This window comes from Elephantulus edwardii, unplaced genomic scaffold (genome assembly GCF_000299155.1).
Source record: "Elephantulus edwardii isolate Elephantulus edwardi_28Jun2011 unplaced genomic scaffold, EleEdw1.0 scaffold00073, whole genome shotgun sequence".
Classification (NCBI taxonomy): domain Eukaryota; kingdom Metazoa; phylum Chordata; class Mammalia; order Macroscelidea; family Macroscelididae; genus Elephantulus; species Elephantulus edwardii.
Genome location: NW_006399823.1, coordinates 9,065,049 through 9,071,080, shown reverse-complemented (window position 1 = coordinate 9,071,080; position 6,032 = coordinate 9,065,049). Strand labels below are relative to the sequence as shown.

The 6,032-nt window shown below is 37.4% G+C and overlaps 1 pseudogene; it reads right to left on the bottom strand.

The window, feature by feature from the left end:
- Positions 1 to 4,100: 4,100 nt before the first annotated feature.
- On the bottom strand, positions 4,101 to 4,684 carry LOC102846662 (annotated as a pseudogene).
- Positions 4,685 to 6,032: the final 1,348 nt, after the last annotated feature.

Below are 6,032 nucleotides of genomic sequence, written 5' to 3'. Positions count from 1 at the left end.
CTTAGAAATCCTAGCTTACAATAGGCTGGCAAACACAGCCAGAAATGCACATCCAGGAGAGGGTAACATCGATGAATAGAATCTTCTAAAGATCAATACTCTGTACATCAAAGCTTTGTCTAATAGAGTAAAGAGAAAAACCTACTGACTTAGAAAAAAAATTGGCAATGACATCTCAGACAATGGTATCATAACAAAAGTTTAGAGAATATTATAGGGCCTCTACCAAAAAAAAAAATAGTTTGATGACTCAGTTACAAAATGGGCAAAATATACAAAGGGTTTTTTTCACAAAAGACAACATTCAGCCAACAGGTAAATCTCAGTATCACTGGCAAGCAGAGAGATATAAATCAAAGCAATGATAACATCTCACCACAATTACACTAACAAAATTTAACAGGACAGTGAACAATAAATTTTGGAGAGGATGTGGGAAGATTGGAATTCTCATGTACTGCTGGTAGGATTGTAGAATGATGCAGCCACTCTGGAAAGCAATGGTGCTTCCTCAAAGACCTGCTAGCGATGTATTCCAAGAGAAATAGAACTGAGACACAGAGATTTATACATTGCTGCTCATAGTAGTGTTATTCACATTAGCAAGAAGATGGAAACAACTCAAATGTCCATCAACAAATGAATGCATTGAAAAATTGTGGTATATTCACACAATGGAATACTATGCAGCACTAAGGAGCAAGGATATATATATATGATTCTAGAAATTGTGCTGTGTGAACTAAATCAGTCTCGTAAGGACAAATACTATGTAAGATCATTATTATAAAAATAAAAGGATAATTCGTTTGGTTCATATAAAAGTCCAAAGAGGGAAAAGGTAGGGGACAAAGAGGAAGAAAATGGGGATAGAAAATCACTAGAGTAGCAGAGTTAAGTAGATGGGGGGAGGGAGGTTGGAGGTGAGAATGGGTGAAGAAATGGGAAAGATCCAAGTTGGACCTGGAAAGATGGGGTAATTATAGGCATAGATAAATGGTGTTTGATGTTATAAAAGACAATGTAACTGAATGATTGTATGAAACAAAATGTGAATGAAGAAATGTGTATATGAATGAAACACAATATACACAGATCTTACTTGCAAACAAATATAAAAATACAATTTTTAAAAAAGAAATGGTTGCACAATTTGATGGATGTAATCAATGTCAATGGGTTGTATAAGTAGAAATTGTTGAGTTGGCATTTATTTTATTTCACTTCAGTACATTTAAAAAAAAATGTTATGATTCCAGTTTATAAATGAGCCATTAAGTGTTGTTATACTTAATTAGCTCATCAAAAGCATATGATAAACTAGATACTGTTTTAATTTTCTTTTCAAAATGAAAACACCGAGTTGAAACATTGGCCATTATACTCCAACTTAAAATTGTCTGTCAGTGCTGAAGACAGAATTCAGAAATTAAAACCACAGCTCCTCTCACCAAAACTGGGTTCTTGCCCTTCCACACTGGTCCAAGCTGATTTTGTGGAGGAGAACTTCCAGGAGAAGCCTGGAGGCTTAAATTAATTTGGAAATTTCCTGATTCAACTGACACAGCAGCAATCAAGCATTGAGCCTCCATCAGAGCAAAGTGAGGAGTCCCTTTCCATGTCTAGTTGTGGTGAAGAGAGACAAAGCCATAATGGTCAAATCCAGCATGAGGTATCCAATTGCCCAGTGTAACACAGGGCCTGAAAGCAAAAGACTGCTCCACATACAGAGAGGGCATCTATCAAGCTTCAACAATAGCAATAGCCTTGTAATTAATGTCTCTAGAGGCAATTGAAGGAGTTCTGATGGCATGGTGGATAAGAAGTTGGCTGTCAAATCAAAAGCAGAAAGAAATCCACCAACTTCTCCAAGAGAGAAAAAATGGACAATATTCTTCCATGCAACTTTACAATCTCTAAAAATCCTTTCCATAGGATCTCTGTGGGTCATGTACATGTTGGCTCCAATTGACGGCACATGGGGGTGGGAGCTGGTAATTGTACTGTGGCAACAGTAATGTAGAAAATCAAGGCGTGGAAACATCCAGCAGCACAATTTCACCACAAGCTACATCCAAAAGCTCTAGTGACTGACAGCCTTGGTTAGGTGGAGTGAATTTTTTTCACCATGGCTTTTACCCCCTCAAGGTGATCTGAAGGCATTCTCTATAGCAAGTTGTGTTGCTAACCATAAGGCCTGATGTTTCCTGTAGTTTGAACCTATGAGTACTTCAGTGGTGAGGAAAAGATGGCAAATCTCCACCCATGGCTATTTGTTGTTGTTGTGCATTGTCAAGGGAGAACTAACCCATAGTTGACTCTCCAGTGGGATTTCAGAGGCAGTAAATCACATGGGAGGAGATTGCTCTTCTTCTTCTGCTGAGGAGCTGGTGGATTCAAACCCCATACCTTTGCGTTGGCAGCACAATTCCCAGCCTCAGAGACAATGAAGGGTAGCTAGAATTCATAAGTGACGAGAGGCAGAGTTTGAATTTTCTGTTTCAAATAAAGCACAGTAAAGGGCACATCTACAATTAACAGCACAAATTAAACTTCAAGTAAGCATTTTTAAAGACATTTTTAAAGAAAATTTTCTGTGGATGGGTAAAGTTAAATCAATAGGTAAAGCAATTGTAAAGATGATTAAAGCAAAAAAAAAGGGGGGGCCCAACTGACATATTTTTGAAGTGAAGGCATAATTTTAAGCTCAATTGTGCAAATAATTACCTCATTTTTGTGCTTTGCTTGGTGAGCACAGATATTTCCTTAAATTGAAACCCATTTCGTATGTACCCCAAAGAAGTAGCCATTGCACTTGGAAGCACTTTATTGCTTCTACTAGAATAAAGTGTGCATGCTTTGCTATTGCCTCAGGAATCATCGAGCTTGAAACGTTTGCACCATCTGGAACAAATGGTTTAACTTCCAGCTGTATTCACTTAGCTCTTCATCTTGCTTAAGTGGAAAAGCTGGGTGTTTAAGCGAGTACTTCTTTTGGATAGAAGATTCGTCTGAGGTTTCATCTATACTTTGTATATACACAGAAACCCCAGCACTTTGAGCTAAAAGCATTTCCCCCCACGTCCAAAGTAATCATTTCTCATTTTTGCACGGCAGGATTGCTTGAATTTTCTGCCCAGTTATGGCCATTCCTCTCAGAGGGGATTACATTTCTACGGGGCTTCAGAATTTCTAAAATGCTTTGATCTTTGAGACTCTATAGCACTGTAAGAAATGTAAAGAAACCCCACACAAAAAAATGGTATAAAAGGAATAATAGGATGGCTAACTACCAGAAAAGATACATTAAACCTGATACTATGATTAAAAAAAAAAAGAAACCACAAAACCATTTTAAAACAAGTAATTTTTGTTATTTTATTTAGAGAGTGAAAGAATATAGTAATAGGTGTATGGACGTTGGATCCACATTTCTTGGTTTGAATTCAAGTTTTTGCTTTCTTCCAAAGTAAATTTTTCTTTTAAAAATAGTTTATAACAGAATATATAGAATAAGTCAACCAATTTTATGTGTACAATTAAGTAACATTATGCTCACTATCTTTATCAGTCATCACTGCTCCATCTGGATGGCTTAGTTCGTAGGTAGTTGTGCTGCCAACACAAAGGCTGACAGTTTGGATTCACTAGAAGTTTCCCTGAAGAAATATGGGCAATCTCCTACCTTGTGTTTCATAGCTTTTGGAAATCTGCTGAAAGGTCAGCTCTGATGCAGTTCTGACTCAGTTGTAATGAGTGTTGTATTTTTATAGCTTTGGTGGCCTAGTGAGTATAGAGTTGTCCTCCCAACTTTAACACAAGTTCAAACCCACTAGCTTCTCCTTTGGAAAAAATGGCCAATGTCCTCCTGTGCAATATACAACCCCTGAAAACTCCTTGGAGTGAGTACTGACATGCAACAGAGCTTGCATTTTGTTTTCTGTATAGTTGATTTCTCTCTCTCAATATCAAATATTCAAGTATATCAGTGTGATATCATGTATCAGAACTTCAAATCTCTATGGTTGAGTAATAGTCCTTGTTCTGTGTCTACTAAGTTTTGGTTTGGGGTTTTTTTTACTAAAGCAGTTCATAGAACTTTATTCACACTTGAACTCCACTAGAACCAGCGATGAAGTGTCATCTTCTATTCCAAGAATGAAGTCTTCAGGTAACGTCTCAGGTGCTATCTGAGCTAACTGGTCATAAGAACGCAGAGTCCATTAATTTCTCTAATTCATAGAATTCTCTGGTTTCAGGAAGCATCAAATGAATCACCACGTTGCCAAAGTCCATGCAAAGCCAGTCATCCATGTCCTTCACTTTTACCTTAACATGAGGATCACTTTTACACTTCAAGTATTAGTACATTTTCACAATATAGATGGCCATGGCATTTATTTAACTGTCTGGTAGAGGTTCCACGCCCAGTCACGAAGTATTCTGTATATTTCATCTTGGGGGGAACCTGGATTACACAAATGTCTTTTGCATTTTCTTGTCGCAGAAGTGAAACCAATAATAATACATCAATGTCAAACTTGGGATCAGTATGATCTGATGTGCTCGACTCAGGGTGCCCCTAGTCCGCTACACCCTCCGCCCGCTCCTCCAGTCGTGTCTCACTGGGGCAAGGGCACAGATAGGCCAAGCCCAATGTTAAGACCGAGGAAAACCGCTGCATAGCCACCAGGGGAAGCAAGGTCCTTGAGCCCAGAATGGGTTTTAACCTGTGGGTGGCAGCATTGCGCAAAAACAGCGCCCCGAAGCGCCCAAGGCGCTGGGCGCCACAGACACCCAGCCTACTACATTTTTTTTTTTTAATCCATGTATTTACTGATGGACCACTTGGGCTGTTTTCAACATTTTACTACTGTGAATAATGTTGCAATAGACATTGATGTAAAAATATCTGCTCCAATTCTCCATTTTAAGTATTTTAAGTAGCTTCATAGGATGTGAAACTAAGTTGTTTTTATTATCTGCATGGAAATTTAAGGTTTAAATTGTGAGGGACTCAAAATGTTGCCACATTACATGCCCCACCTCACAATTTTATCAGCAATGAAGGAAAGTTTCAATTTCTCTATATCTTCATCAACTTTTATTTTCTTCTTTTGTGTGTATGTGTGCTAGTTTTGTTTTTAATAATAGCCATGTAAATGGGGATGGAATTATATCACCTTTGTAAATATATTCCTTTAATTACTAATAATACTAAGCTATTTTATCCCATTTGTTTATTGATTACTGGTATATTTTATTTAGTTTTAAAAGTGTATGTCTTTTATTGTTATGAATTACTGTCATATCTTACATATCAAACATTTGAGTTTCATTTTTTTTCAAGTTTTCTACTCTATAGATTATCTCTTTGTTGAACTAGTCCTTTGAGAAATAAAATTTACTGAAGTTCAATTTGTCTACTCTGTCATTTGTGGCTATGATTTTGGTATCTTATCTAATAATCTATTTTTACGGACTAGGTCCTGAAGATTTACCTCATCTATGTATTTTGTGCTACAGAGTTTTTCATTTGCCCCCCCTTAAATTTAAGTTGCTGAATCATTTTTAGTTGTTGTTGTGTACTGTAGAGTTGCTTGTCACTCATAGCAGCCCTATGTACAATATCCCTGAAACCTGCTCTATCTTGTGCCAGTTTACTGTCTCATTACCCCAATCACTGAATCAATTCATCTCATAGATAGTCTTCTTCTCTCTGTCCTTCCAAGCATGATGTCTTTCTCCAAGGACAGGTCCTTCCTTTCAACATGCTCAAAGTATGTCAGACAAAGCTTCAGAATGCTTGCTTCCAAGGAGCAGACATTCCCAATGCAATTCATCTCTTGATTTTCTGGCTGCTGGTACCAAGAGCACTGATCGTACCAAGAGCCAATCAATCTAAAGCTGTTGTTAACAATCTCAATTCCTTCACTATCATAATGTTGTCAATTGGCTAGTGATGAGAATCTTTGTTTTCTTGATGTTGAGCTTCAGTATGTACTGAGGGCTATAGTGCTTGATATTTTGTA